This window comes from Grammomys surdaster, unplaced genomic scaffold (assembly GCF_004785775.1).
Source record: "Grammomys surdaster isolate TR1022 unplaced genomic scaffold, NIH_TR_1.0 347, whole genome shotgun sequence".
In the NCBI taxonomy this organism is placed as follows: domain Eukaryota; kingdom Metazoa; phylum Chordata; class Mammalia; order Rodentia; family Muridae; genus Grammomys; species Grammomys surdaster.
Genome location: NW_021604766.1, coordinates 13,651 through 28,626, shown reverse-complemented (window position 1 = coordinate 28,626; position 14,976 = coordinate 13,651). Strand labels below are relative to the sequence as shown.

The 14,976-nt window shown below is 42.8% G+C and overlaps 1 long non-coding RNA gene across 1 annotated transcript in view; it reads right to left on the bottom strand.

Annotated features, from left to right (window-relative positions):
- Positions 1–10,698, bottom strand: part of LOC114630877 — a 41,044-nt gene extending 30,346 nt beyond the window's left edge. Inside the window, exon 1 of the long non-coding RNA XR_003712871.1 lies at positions 10,613–10,698. This is a non-coding gene — a long non-coding RNA (uncharacterized LOC114630877). The remainder of the gene's footprint in view (positions 1–10,612) is intronic.
- Positions 10,699–14,976: the final 4,278 nt, after the last annotated feature.

Genomic DNA, 14,976 nt, shown 5'->3' with positions numbered 1-14,976 from the left:
AAAAAGAAATTAGGGAAATGACACCCTTCACAATAGTTGCAAATAATATAAAATACCTTGGTGTGAATCTAACCAAGCAAGTGAAAGACCTGTATGACAAGAACTTCAAGTCTCTGAAGAAAGAAATTGAAGAAGATCTCAGAAGATGGAAAGATCTCCCATGCTCATGGATTGGCAGGATTAATATAATAAAAATGGCCATCTTGCCAAAAGCAATCTACAGATTCAATGCAATCCCCATTAAAATCCCAACTCAATTCTTCACAGAGTTAGAAAAGGAAATTCTCAAATTCATATGGAATAACAAAAAACCCAGGATAGCGAAAACTATTCTCAACAATAAAAGAACTTCTGGAGGAATTACCATCCCTGACCTCAAGCTGTACTACAGAGCAATAGTGATAAAAACTACCTGGTATTGGTACAGAGACAGGCAGGAAGATCAATGGAATAGAATTGAAGACCCAGAAATGAACCCACACTCCTATGGTCACTTGATCTTTGACAAAGGAGCTAAAACTGTCCAGTGGAAAAAGGACAGCATTTTCAACAAATGGTGCTGGTTCAACTGGAGGACAACATGTAGAAGAATGAAAATTGATCCATTCTTATCCCCTTGTACAAAGCTCAAGTCTATGTGGATAAAGGACCTCCACATAAAACCAGATACACTGAAACTAATAGAAGAGAAGGTTGGGAAAAGCCTCGAATACTTGGGCACAGGGGAAAAGTTCCTGAACAGAACTCCAATGGCATATGCTCTAAGATCGAGAATTGACAAATGGGACTTCATAAAATTGCAAAGTTACTGTAAGGCAAAGGACACTGTCAATAGGACAAAACGACAACCAACAAATTGGGAAAAGATCTTTACCAATCCTTCATCTGATAGAGGGCTAATATCCAATATATACAAAGAACTCAAGAAATTAGACTCCAGACAACCAAATTACCCTATTAAAAAATGGGGTATAGAGCTTAACAAAGAATTTTCAACGGAAGAAACTCGAATGGCCGAGAAGCATCTAAAGAAATGTTCAGCATCCTTAGTCGTCAGGGAAATGCAAATCAAAACAACCCTGAGATTCCATCTCACACCAGTCAGAATGGCTAAGATTAAAAACTCAGGTGATAGTAGATGCTGGCGAGGGTGTGGAGAAAGAGGAACACTCCTCCATTGTTGGTGGGACTGCAAGATGGTGCAACCACTTTGGAAATCAGTCTGGCGGTTCCTCAGAAAATTGGACATAGCATTACCCGAGGATCCAGCTATACCACTCCTAGGCATATACCCAGAAGATGCTCGAACATATAACAAGGACATATGCTCAACTATGTTCATAGCAGCCTTATTTATAATAGCCAGGAGCTGGAAAGAACCCAGATGTCCTTCAACTGAGGAATGGATTCAAAAAATGTGGTATATTTACACAATGGAGTATTACTCAGCTATTAAAAACAATGAATTCGAGAGGTTCCTAGGTAAATGGATGGAACTAGAAATTATCATCCTGAGTGAGGTAAGCCAATCACAAAAGAAGACACATGGTATTCACTCACTGATTATTGGATATTAGCCTAGAACCTTGAAATGCCCAAGATGCAACTCACAGGCCACATGAAGCCCATAAAGAAGGAAGACCAAGTGAGGGTGATTCGGTCCTTCTTAGAAGGAGCAACAAAATACTCAAGGGAGCAAATATGGAGACAAAGTGAGGGACAGAAACTGAAGGAGGGGCCGTCTCAAGACCACCCCACCTGAGTATCTATCCCATGTGCAATCACCAAAGGTAGATGCTGATGTGGAAGACAGGAAGTGCATGCTGATAAGAGCCTGATATGGATATCTCCTCAGAGGCCTTCAAGAGTCAGACATATTCAGAGGCAGATGCTCACAACTAGCCATTCAACTGATCATGGGGTTCTCAATAGAGGAGTTAGAGTGAAGACTGAAGGAGCTGAAAGGGTTTGTGGCACCATGAGGAGAGCAACAATACCAACCAACCACAGCTCCCAGGGTCTAAACCACCAGCCTGGGAGCACTTAGGGGGGGATCCAGGGCTTCAGCTGAATATGTAAAAGTGGAGGGCCCTGCTGGGCATAGGTGGAAGAAGAGAACCTTGACCTCATGAAGGCTGGATGCCCCAGGGGGTGGGAATTTTGAGGGTGGGGAGGTGGGAGGGGGGGGGGGTAGATAGAGGTTACATCCACAGAGAAGAAGGATGAGGGGCGAGGGGATTGGGGGTTCCGAGGGGGTGGTGGGGGATGGGGTAAGGGGACAACATAGGAAATGTAAATAAATCATCCAATAAAAAAAAAAAGAATGAGACAATTATAAAGACAAAGCTATAAAAATGACTTCAGTTTTATGAAAGTTTTACATTTAATTGAAGATGTGGGTACATTTTACTATGTTTAGTTAGGAAGCTTCTAGAAAATTGCAGAAAGCTTAAAATGTTCCTGGGTCTTCTATTGCCTAAATTCCCCCATATCAGCTAAGATGTCTTTTAGTGAAACCACTCCTTATGGTCTCAAAGTGCATGTACTTTGTTCTGGTTGCTAAATTTGGCCAAGAAATTAAGCCTCATCTGTTTGGGAGAAGATGAAATTGCTAGGGAACACTTTGGGCCAACCAACAAGAGCAGTTCTGAACTAGGGATCCTTGATTCCTGGAATTCAAAAGAAAGTTTCCTCCATCCATGCCAAGCTTCATCTTCTCCAGATATGATGAGAAAATGCTAAAGAAAAAAACAAAAAACCTTTAGCAAATGAAGTCAGCCACACTGGCGTGGGTATGGTTTGAATTGCCCCCAAGGAGCTTTGGGGTGCATAGGCAGGTCCTAAAAATGTTGCAGGCTAGAAGCATCTTGCATTCCAGATGAGAGACTGTTTGTGATTCTGACAAACTTCCTATACTCCTGTGACATGCTGGCATGGAGATGGGCACTTCTTTCAAAGCTCATCGGCTGTAAGAGCTGCCTTCACAGAGCCTAAGGTGAGGCCATCTGGCACACAGTCTTTATCTCTGGAGTCCTCAGAAGGCAGCAAGGAGAGAAGCTGGAGGATCGGCTTGTGCATCCTGAGGGCTGGTAATGATGACAACAGTACTTCCTGCCAGGCTGAGCCTGAGTCTTGGCTTTAATCCCAGTCCTTTGGGGAGTCCCAGGGAGCTGGATTACTGGGTCAACAATATTGATGGGTCCTGTTGAAGTCTCAGCCAGATTTGGAGCTTGCTTTCCTGCTGGCAAATGAAAGCATGCAGTTCATCTGAGTTCTAGGAGGCCTTCTTCAGTCCTGCCTCAGGCAGAAAATAAAGCTGGGGACAGGGAGCCCAGGCATCAAGATGATGCATGTAGAAAAGATTCTACCCATAGGTCTCCTAACTCAGCCGTGTGTGTAGAGCTGTTGATACAGCTCAGAAGTCAAAACTCATCTAGCCTAGTCCTGGGTTCAGTCCAGTACCACCACTACCAAAAGACAAAGCAAAACAAAACACCACACCCACCTAGTAAAAAACTTACAACAGAAGTCTGTCCAGGGATGCTTCCCAGGCCAACATCCAAGCCTACTTAGTCTATCAATTCCCCAAATCTGAAGGTTCTACACACACACACACACACACACACACACACACACACACACACACACACACACATATGTGCACATCTGCCTTCCAGTTCTGTCTCTGATTTGCTTGGCCTGTGTTCCCAAAACCAGCCTTCAGAACCCAGTAAGCACAGCAGAATCACCTCTCTGGTTATGCAGGCAGAGTTTGAGATGCTTTACTGCATACACTTCTACAGCTTCTTTGTAGAGACCCAGCCAGCACTCTTGAGAGAGGGAACCAGTTGCCACAAAGCAAATAAGCTACCTTCAGAAATCCAGTAGTACTTAAGGGGTTGGGTGCATGTGCTATCCAAGAACTGTGCATAGGAATATGGCAAAGAGCAAGGGCCACCTATGCAGAGGGCAGAGCCATCCTCTAGACCTGTGGGCAGCCATTCTGTGTCTCTACTTACTGATCCTAACAAAGCTGTCTTGGTTCCCATAGGAGCTTACATTGTTTTGATTCCAACATGAAAAATACAAGAGGCCACACCCATTTGGACCAACTCAGTCTGAAATAGCTATAAAGCTATCAGCACAACCAAGTTTCACTCCACCCTTTCTACCTGATTCTCTTTTGAGTTCATGAATTGCTACCCTGGGAATCCCATGGTATCTGGGTACCACTAACACAGATGCATCAGTCTTTTGACTACAAAACTATAGAGCAAAGAAAGAAAATATAGCCCAATGCCTATATTAATATATATACCAGACAGCCATTCAATGTAGTAACTGCCGACGTGTCCACTAGATTAAGGAGAAGTAATTTACCTCATTGGAGAACACATGACAGCAAGAGCAATGTATCTCATGAAAACATATTTATGTTCTATTAATCATACAGCCACATCCCTCATGCAGACTAGGATCTCAATTCCAAGATGCATAGTCACCTGCATGGTGTGTGGCTGATTCAAAAAACACATTCCTGGATCATAAGGTTGACGTCTTGAAGGGTAATTCAAGGAGACAAATTATTCTCTTATTCCATAGTCTGAGCCAAGTCCTCCCCCAGCCCTCAGCACAGATCCTGACGTCTCTGGATCCATCAAAGCTTGTGATTGCTCGCTTAAATCTGACCAAATCCTGCTTAATCCATATCCCACACTACTCTCAGAGACATTAAATTTTGAAGATCAAACATCATCATTTAGATAATATACTTGAAAAACAAGAGCTCATTTAACATTTCTCACAATTTTAAAATGATTTTTTTAAATTGAGTATTTACAGACTCCTCCACATTTGCAGGAACAGGCTATGCCTTACCCTGTGAATCAATGAATCCTTCAAGACTCACCTCCACACCAAATTTTCCTCTTCTGGGAGTCTTTGAAGGCCAACCCCGAGACAAAACAAAATCACCTTCAATACTGCAGAAATCTTTTTCCATTCACACATTTACAGCAGGAGATGTTTGATGAAATAATAATACCCATGTGAAGACTAAAATTTCTTTTGTTTGACAGAATAATGTCTAGAGTTAAAGGGAAAACAGCAATTACAGCTGAAGAACAGAACATCCTGAGCTCCAAATTCACACAGCTCTTAGCACCTCACTGTCATTTTGCAGAATAACAGGGAACTTTCTTTGGATGTTCAGACATGATTTCCTAGCAATTTATGGAAGCCGAAAGCTCTTAGAAACTGGCAGGTTGAGCTAAGGCTGTGGGAGGGTGGAGACCAAGGTTCCAAAAGCCACAAGAAGTGGACCAGAAAGCAATTATGAAAAGGCAAGAGTCTAGATAGATGGCTCAGTGTGTAGAGTATTTGTGGACAGATGTATGTAGACTACTTATCACACAAGCACTGAGACCTGAGTTTGATCCCCAAAACCACTGTAAAAATAAATACCAATTGTGGTGGCGGGCACTTATAACCTCAGTGTGGTGGGGACAGAAACAACTGGATTACTGGGGCTCACTGGCTAGCCTTGCACTCACAACACAAAGGTGAGAAACCCTGTCTTAAGAAAACAGTAGATGGTTTCTAGGGAATGATACCTGAGATTGGGGTGTGTGTGTGTGTGTATGAGTGTGTGTGTATGTGTGTGTGTGTGTGTGAGAGAGAGAGAGAGAGAGAGAGAGAGAGTGAGAGAGAGAGAGAGAGAGAGAGAGAGAGAGAGAGAGAGAGAGATTCATTCTATACTCTAGAGAACCTTGTGCAATACACTGATCAAAGAGAGCCAAAATGTGGAGCACTGTGAGTCTAGCCTCGAGCCTCCAGTTCAGGACCTGGAGCTTAGACACTAGCTAGAGCTGTTTGTGTCTGTGTGTGATAAATCTACCACACATGCACAGATGCACACATACAACAATGTCATGGCAGCCTCAGAGCTTTGCTGAGAGTTGGTACAGGCTGAGGAGATATGGATGAAAGACTGAGAATACATATCTAAATGTATGATGTATTTCAACCCTGGAAAACTAGGAGGAGGGCAGGAGGTGAGCATCTGTAATCTCAGGACTGAGGGCGTGCAGCCAGGAAGATAGTGAATTCAAGGTTGGTGTGGCCTATAAGGAGACCTTGCCTCAAAACAAAACAAGACAAAAAAGTGAAGGACACATAACATTTCCTGCCGCTATTTCTAGTATCATACATAATGTGGAAGGCCTTGCTTTATGCATTTTTTTGTGGTCTTCTAATTTCTATAGTGAACATGTGGGTTTTTTTTTCTTTCATGTACAATAAAGAAATATTTTTATTGTTCTAAAAGAAGAAAATAAAGGCTTAAGATCAAGGAACAGCTATCCAAGATAAATCCCTCTGAGAAGAGAAAATCAGTAGACAGGAGGCTCAAGAAGGAAGCTGAGGATGGAGAAGGTGAAGAAAACATTAAAATCAACCTGAGAGACTATCCAGGGTTGGAACTAAAGACTGTTCTGGGATGATACGCACAGGCGCTTTGAAAGTAAGAGGTGAATTAGTGAGCCTGTGGTTGTGTTGTGTCCACCTCTGTTATGATTAGTATATGCTCGGCCCAGAGAGTGGCACTACTAGGAAATGTGGCCTTGTTGGAATAGGTGTGCCCTTGTTGACATAGGCATGTCACTGTGGGTGTGGGCTTTAAGACCCTCATTGTAGCTGCCTGGAAGTGAATATTCTGCTAGCAGCCTTCAGATGAAGATGTAGAACACTCAACTCTGCCTGCACCATTTCTGCCTGGATGTTGCCGTGTTCCTACCTTTATGATAATGGACTGAACCTCTGAATCTGTAAGCCAGCCCCAAATACATGTTCTTCTTGAAAGACTTACCTTGGTCATGGTGTCTGTTCACAGCAGGAAAACCCTAACTAAGATAACGTCTGTGTCCAGTTGTGGTCCATGTAATAAAAACAACGTGCCTAAGTTATTAACTGAATGCATGGCCACTCCAGAACGGGGTCTAGGAAGAATGGGAGAGAAAAACAGTCATCCCTACAGGTCCCATCTTGAAAGGACATCTCCGAAGCTAGGAAGGAAGCACTGTGACCCAGGGCCAGTTATAGAAGCACATGGCTCAGAGCAATGGCTCTCACCCTAGGGAGACACAGCCATGAGCAGTGGCACCCCAAAGGCAGTCTCTGTGTAGCATGGAGGACACTTATCAGAGACCCCAGTGTGAGAGTTGTGGCTCAAGCCTTCTTTTCCTAGTAACTGCAGTACAATTCAAATACAACCAGAATCCCATCTTCAAGGAGTGTGAGCAATGTGCTTGACAAAAGAGAATCACTCATTGACAGAGTGGCCAGGCTTCCTTCTCCTCCCATGCATAAGAAAAGTCTGACTTCTCCACCACCACCACCATCACCACCATCATCACCACCACCATCACCACCACCACCATCACCACCACCATCACCACCATCATCACCACCACCACCACCATCATCACCACCACCATCACTGCTACCGCCACCACCACCAGCCACAGAGCTATTTTGTCAAAATAAGCCTTTGGAGATCTTGTGATACAGAACAAAGGGGCTGGTAAGTAAGGTTAGGGACCAGTCTCAAAAGACAAATGTCATGTCATATGTTTTCTCTTGTGTGAGGAATCTAGGTTTAAAATGTATATAAGAAGTAGAGGGTAAAGGCCCCTACCTGAGTCCCAGAATGGTATGAGGTTCACGAATCTTTGCAGAAGGCCAAAAGATTCTAAGAGCCAGAAGTGGTAGATAACTCCAAGGGACTATTATCTACCAGAAACAACAGGACTGGTACATTATGAACTCACAGAGATTGTAACAGCAGACATAAGATCAAACCAGACAAAACCCTGTACAGGGAGGGGGAAGTAGACCCTATGTCCCACCACTAACCAAGAAGCTATTTACAGCTGATACCTGCTGTGAAAGGGAAATCCTCTCCAATGAAGAATCACTAGCTATAGCAATTTTACTCTAGGCCAGGCCCATGCCCAGGAATAGTTCACCAACATAAAAGAGCCTCCATGGGTTGTTGGAGGTGTTTGTTTGTTTGTTTGTTTGTTTGTTGTGTGTGTCCAAGTTCATGATGTACTTGCATTAAAACACTATGATGACATCCATGATTTAATACAAGAAATATACACTAATAAAAAAGAAATGACAAAAATCAAAACTAATATTATAACTATAGTATATAAAAGGTGTTCTGAGGCCAGTCTTGGCGAAACATATCTGTCATTCTAGCCTTTGGCTGGGAAGAGGCAAGAGGGTCATAAATTAGTGGTCACCCTGGACTATATAGCAAGGTCCTGCTGCAAACACACACACCAATAAGGAGGCATTGTAGTCTTGTAGGAACTTGTAGGACATTAACCTGAGTCCAATAATACCACAATAAATGACTTCTCTCTAATATTCTGTGTATGTTCATTAAAATAAGGGTTGTTAGCCTTTATTGTTTCCCTCAAGGGATTTTATGAACCAGAAATGTCCCTGAAGCCTTTATCCCTAAAATCTGCTCAAATTTCTCTGACGGTACAAACATTAAAAATACATGTAAAAATACCAGGGGCATCTTAACATCATACAGTCCCCTGACCACCCTTGATAGATGTCACTAGTCAATCTGTTCATTCTTTATGCTAAACCAGGCATGATCCATAAACATTTTTGTTATGATCCAAGAAGTCTCTCTCAATGGATCACATCTAGCTAGTGAAATGGGTCTGTTTTCCCCTCCTACTCTGTGAGGAGATTAAGGTTGAAGGGTTAGGCCGGGCGGTGGTGGCGCACGCCTTTAATCCCAGCACTTGGGAGGCAGAGGCAGGCAGATTTCTGAGTTCTGAGTTCGAGGCCAGCCTGGTCTACAGAGTGAGTTCCAGGACAGCCAGGGCTACACAGAGAAACCCTGTCTCGAAAAACCAAAAAAACAAAAAGGTTGAAGGGTTAATTTGGAGATGAGTATCCAAAGGTCCCACCCAAAGGACCTGAGGCATATTAGAGTTGGTAGTGCAGAGATAAACTGGCAGCAGACAGGCCTTCTACAAGTGATGTAGATACAACAGATACACACAGGAGAGTACAAGATAAAAACCCTACCCAACCCCAAGACCCTCCCAGCACTGAAGGCTGCCACTGAAACAAGGGTATTTCTCTTCTCAATTTGAGGGATCCCACACTCCACGTAACTGTAGAACGTCACATATCCTCAGTTAGATTACAGATCCAGCTTTCTCCCTCCTGATAAGAACCAAATCAGCTAGAACCTGAGATTCCTGAAGTGCCTCCCCATGTTAATGAGGTATCTCAGTACCTTAGCTTTCACCCAATGACCTTTGCCCACCCTGGATACTCCTATTCCTTAACCCAAAAACTATACAATCCTTGAATCACCCTGACTAAAGCTGATCTGCGTCCCCGAAGCTGGTCCTGGCATGTCATCATTACAGTTTGTACTCCTGGGGCTTCTGAACACATACCCCCGCCATTTGCCCTGGGTGGACTGATATTGGCTGATGATATCTGGGGGCAGGGAGCACCGCTGTGGTACACACATTTAATCCCAGCAGAGGCAGGCAGATCTCTGTGAGTTCGAGGCCAGCCTGGTCTACAGAGTGAGTTTCCGGGACAGCCAGGCTACACAGAGAAACCCCCTCTCAAAAGACCAAGAAAAAAATAAAAGAAATTTAAATTTAAGAAATGAAATTTGAACTTACAGACAGGTTTACCTCATGCCTCACCTGTCAGGTATCTCACTAATTGCTGCAATCTAGAGATGAGGCTTAGTTTTCTTTAGGGGGTTAAAGGCCAGGTAAAGGTGCAGCCTAAAGTCAAGTTACCTGGAGGAACAGAGAGTTCACTTAATTTAGGCTCCTCTTGGTAGGGTTAAAAACAGTCTACACTGTTTTAATACTCTTCCTGTCTTCTTTTACCTTGATAAACTAAGTTAAATGAGGAAGCTGGGGAGCTGGAGAGAAGGCTCGGTGCTTAAGAACACTTGCAGAGGACTTGCAAGGTTTGGTTCCCAGCATCCACATGGTGGCTCATAATCTTCCCTAACTCCAGTTCCAGGAAATCTAATGCCGTCTTCTGAACTCTTTTGGCATCAGACACAAATGAGGTACATGTCCATATATGCAGGCAAAATACTCATGCACACAAAATAAATCAACCTTAAAACAGAACAGAAGAAAAACAATAAACAAGGAACTGGAGAAATGGCTCAGTAGTTAAGAGTTCCTGCTGCTCTTGAAGGTGACAAGAGTTCACACACTCACATCCGGTTGCTCACAACCGCCTGTGAATCCAGATCCAGGAGATCTGACACCTCTTCTGGCCTTTGCAGGCACCTGTATTCACATGCATATAATTTAAATGAAAAAATAAACATAAAAAGCTCAACCAAAAATAGAAAAAAGAAATTAAGTTGGTCTTACCTTATTTTTTAATTAGATTATAATAAGCACAACCATGTGTTAAATCTTTGAAACTCTCAGATATGTATGTGAGGGAAGATACTAGTTACCTTTCTCCTTGCTGTGACCACAATACCTGACAGAGCAAGTCAAAGTAGGGACATTTTGTTTTGACTCACCATTTCAGCTCAGCCTAGTGGAGCCAGCATGATGGAATTCCTGGTGATAGAAACATGTGGCAGAGAAAGGAGCTCCTCACATCCTGGTGGGATCAGGAAGCAGAAAGTTCAGAGAAACTCAAAGGCAGATGAAACCCTCAAGGCCCAGACCCAGTGACTTACTTCTGCTAGCTAGACCATATATGTCCCAAAGGCTCTATAACATCTTATTCTCTGTTTTATTGCTGTGAAGAGACACCATGACCATGGCAACTCTTATAAAGGAAAGAATTTGATTGGGGCTGGTTTACAGGTTCAGAGGGTTAGCTTATTATCATCATGGTGGGAAGCAGACAGATATGGCTGGAATAATAGCTGAGAGCTGTACATCCTGATCTGTAAGCAGCAGGCAGAGAGAGAGACTGGGTCTGGCATGGGCTTTTGAAACCTCAAAGCCCACTCTCGGCTTCATACCTGCTCCATCAAGGTCATTCCTCCTAATTCTTCCCAAACTGATCTACTACTAACTAGAGACCAAGTATTCAAATACATGAGCTCATAGTTCACATTCAAACCGTAACCAACAGACACAACATTTGGAACAAAAAAGCCATAACAATATTATAATATCCCCCATCTTCATGCACAACATTTTACAGCACAAACATAAATACAATTTTATACAAGGTAAAAGAATTGCTCATTTACTTATAAACCCTTTAACATTCAAATTCTTTATTGTAAAGACTTTCAAGTCATAACCTCTTCTGGCTTTAACATCTATAGTTAACATCTCTGGTTCTCCAAATAATATGCAGACATCTTTTTCTTCAATTTCCCAAGATCCCAGAGTATTTGCAAGGCTGCCATATGCTCTTCACAGCCAACTTGTATCAAGTTTATTCTTACATTACCAGGTGCTATGACCTCCATCAAAAACACTGACTAGAAAAAAATGTAGACAAGCAGAGAGAGGCGGGGGCTAGCAGTGAGTGCTCTTGAGACAAAGCATGTTTAATAAGTTGATGGGTCATTATTTTCTTTTTTTTTTTAAGATTTATTTATTATATATGAATACACTGTAGCTGTCTTCAGACACACCAGAAGAGGGCATCAGATCTCATTACAGATGGTTGTGAGCCACCATGTGGTTGCTGGGATTTGAACTCAGGACCTCTGGAAGTGCAGTCAGTGCTCTTAACCACTGAGCCATCTCTCCAGCCCGGGTCATTATTTTCATGTGATAATAAATTTTGTTTTCCCCATGAAACCATGTAATTGTTGTGGTTGAGGTAAAGAACATCTACATTTTGAGGTTTCTGAATTAAGCAAACCTCTTCCTGGGTCACAAACTACTGAAAAGCAGACACCTGGCCCAACTAAACATAGTTACACACACACCATAAATAACCTCTGCCCTTTATTTCTGGTCTTGAAAGCCAGCCACTTCACCCAGCTAGGATGTGACTCAGTGCTAGGACACTCATGGAGCATGTATGAGGCCATAAGTACAATATCCAGGACTGAAATTTTAAAAGAAACAGAAACTGAGCCCAGGAACTTACATAAGCACAGCCTCTGAGCTATACTCCAAATATCATCCCCAAATTTACTTTTAATTTTTTATCAGTTAAACAATTTGTACATATTTTCTTTTGGAGGAAGGGAGGTGCTGAGACAGTTTCTGTGTAGAGAAGGTTAGCTTCGAATTTGCTCTGTAGCCAAAAATAGTATGGAACTCACAATTCTCCTGCCTCAGACTCCCAAGTACAGTTTGTACAACCAAGCCTCACTAAATATCTCTTACACACACACACACACACACACACACACACACACACACACACACACGTGGCAAGGGGTGCGATTGTAGTTTAGGTTTATCTTGAACTCCCTATCCTCCTGCCTCAGCTTCCCAAAGACTGGAGTTACAGGCATGTACACCACAGCTATTGAAAATTGGGGGGGGTTTCTGTTAAATATTTTATGTAAAATCATGTGCTTCTTTGTGACATACATGTATCATTGTACTTTGCTGGTGTTAACGCCTGTAATCATCCTCCTTTGTTACACGGAGTGGGTTGGTCTGCTGTTGCTTGTATGCAAATGCTAAACTCTGTTTCCTGAGCTCTTAGTTGCCTCATGATAAGGGAATTCTCACATAGACCAGATTTTGTGCAAACCTGGCTCCTTAATTTAAAACCATTAATTGAACAAAGATGCCTATAGCCTGTAGCTGGGCAGAAGAGAGGTAGACGGGGCTTTGGTTCCCAGGCTTGGGGACTGAGGCAGAGAGAGACAAGAAAGAGAGAGGAATAGAAAGGAAGAAGTTGCCATGGACTAGGTGGATCCTGAGCACATGGCCAGGAGTGGCCCAAAGGGAGCATGGCAAGTGATAGCTCAGGGTTACTGACGGAGAGGTAGACAAAATAGCACAGAGGGTTGGTATCTGCCCAGCTTTAAGGCTCATTATAAATATAAAAATCATGTGTGTTTTATATGGGCTAGCAAGAATAATTCATTCCTTTTACAGTCCTGTCTCCCCTTCCACCAGGCATCGTCCCTTCTGCTTTCATGGCATATATATTTATGTGTCTGTGTTCCATATATGACAGAAAATAGGCAATAAGTTCTGAGGTTTAAAGGCAAATATTTAAAAATTCTAGTGTGTGTGTGTGTGTGCGTGTGTTATATGCATACGTGCACACATAGGTGTAGGCTCACTTGCCCATGAGGGTCCATGTGGAGGTCAAAGGTTGACTTAATGATTTCTTTCCTCCAACACTTCGCCACCTAATTTATTTTTTGAAGCAGGCCTAAAGCTCACCCTGTTGGCTAAACTGGCTGTCCATCAGCCTCTGACACCTGCTCCTCTTCATGCCTGAGTGCTGAGATCACAACACATGCCAACACAGGAGGTGTTTGAGCTCAGATCCCCTGCTCTACAACAAGGATTCTACCGAGAGCCATCTCTGCATCCTCACATGGTTTTAAAAATCTTTGTGCCATTTGTGTGTTTATTTTGTGTGTGGAGGGCAGTATGCTATAATGTGCATGTGGCAGTCAGAACATAACCATGTGGGTCATGGGATAAAAGCCAAGTCCTCGGGCTTGCCAACAAGTGACTTTACCTGCTAAGCCATTTTGCCAGCCTCCTTTTCTTTCTTTCTTTCTCTCTTTCTTTCTCTCTCTCTTTCTTTCTTTCTTTCTTCTTCTTTTTCTTTTCCTTTTTTTTTTTTTTTTTTTGTGACAGGGTCTCTTCACTGGCCTGGAGCTCATCAAATAGGCCAGACTGTCTGGTCAGCAAGCCTGGGAATCCACCTGTCTTTGTCTCCCCAGTGCTGGGATTACAAACACAAGCTACAACGTTCAACTTTGTTGTGTGAGTTCTGGGGATGGGACACAGGTCCTCACACTTGTATGATAAGCACTTTACCTACTCAGCTATCTCAATAGCTTTGAAAGCTCAGTTTTTTTTTTTTTAATGCATAAAAGCTGGGCACGGTGGCACTCGCCTTTTATCCCAGTACTGGGCAGGTGGATCTCTGAGCTCAAGACCAGCCTGGTTTGCAGAGTTCCAGGACAGCCAGGACTACACAGAGAAACCGTGTCTCAAAAAAATGAAAACTGTAAAGAAATGTGTCACTCTCAAGGTTTAGTGGATAAGTCAAATCATTTTGATCCCCAGGGTCTCAAGGAATAGAAGGAAGCACTGACCAATGTCAACATTCATGAAGAATTTCCCACGTCCGGGGCACTTCTAAAAAGCAGATGCATCCTCTATCTGGCAAAATGTCACCATCACCTCAAACACAAAGAGAATCTTCCCCTTGAAAAATCTTATTTTTAATACACATTAGTATCACAAAAAAAAGGTCAATGAGTTTGAAATACTTTGTCTTCTTGAGAAACAAGTAAGTCATCTTTCGGAATGTGTCCTGCTTTTAAAGAGGACAATAGTCATGTTCCCAGAATCCAGACAGGCCAGCTCACAACCTTCTGGAGATCTGATGCTTTAGGTCTACTCTGGCACCTGTATTCACATGCACACATGCATGTGTGCGCGTGCACACACACACACACACACACACTAAAAAGTTAACAATAAATCCAGTTGTGTATGTGCATATGAGCTCAGTGCCCACAGAGGCCAGAGGCACTGGATACCCTGGAGCTAGTTACAGGCACTTGTGAGCTGCACCTGAGGAGGGAGCTGAGACTCAAACCGGGTCCTCTGGAAAGAAGAGGAAATGCTCTTAACCACTGACCATCTCTCCAACCCTAAAAAAGAAATATCTTTAAAGAAAATCTATTCTTTTACCACAAAATAACCATTAAAATGTCATATTAGATGAAAGGGGTTTGTATGGTCAGTCTCTTTCTTT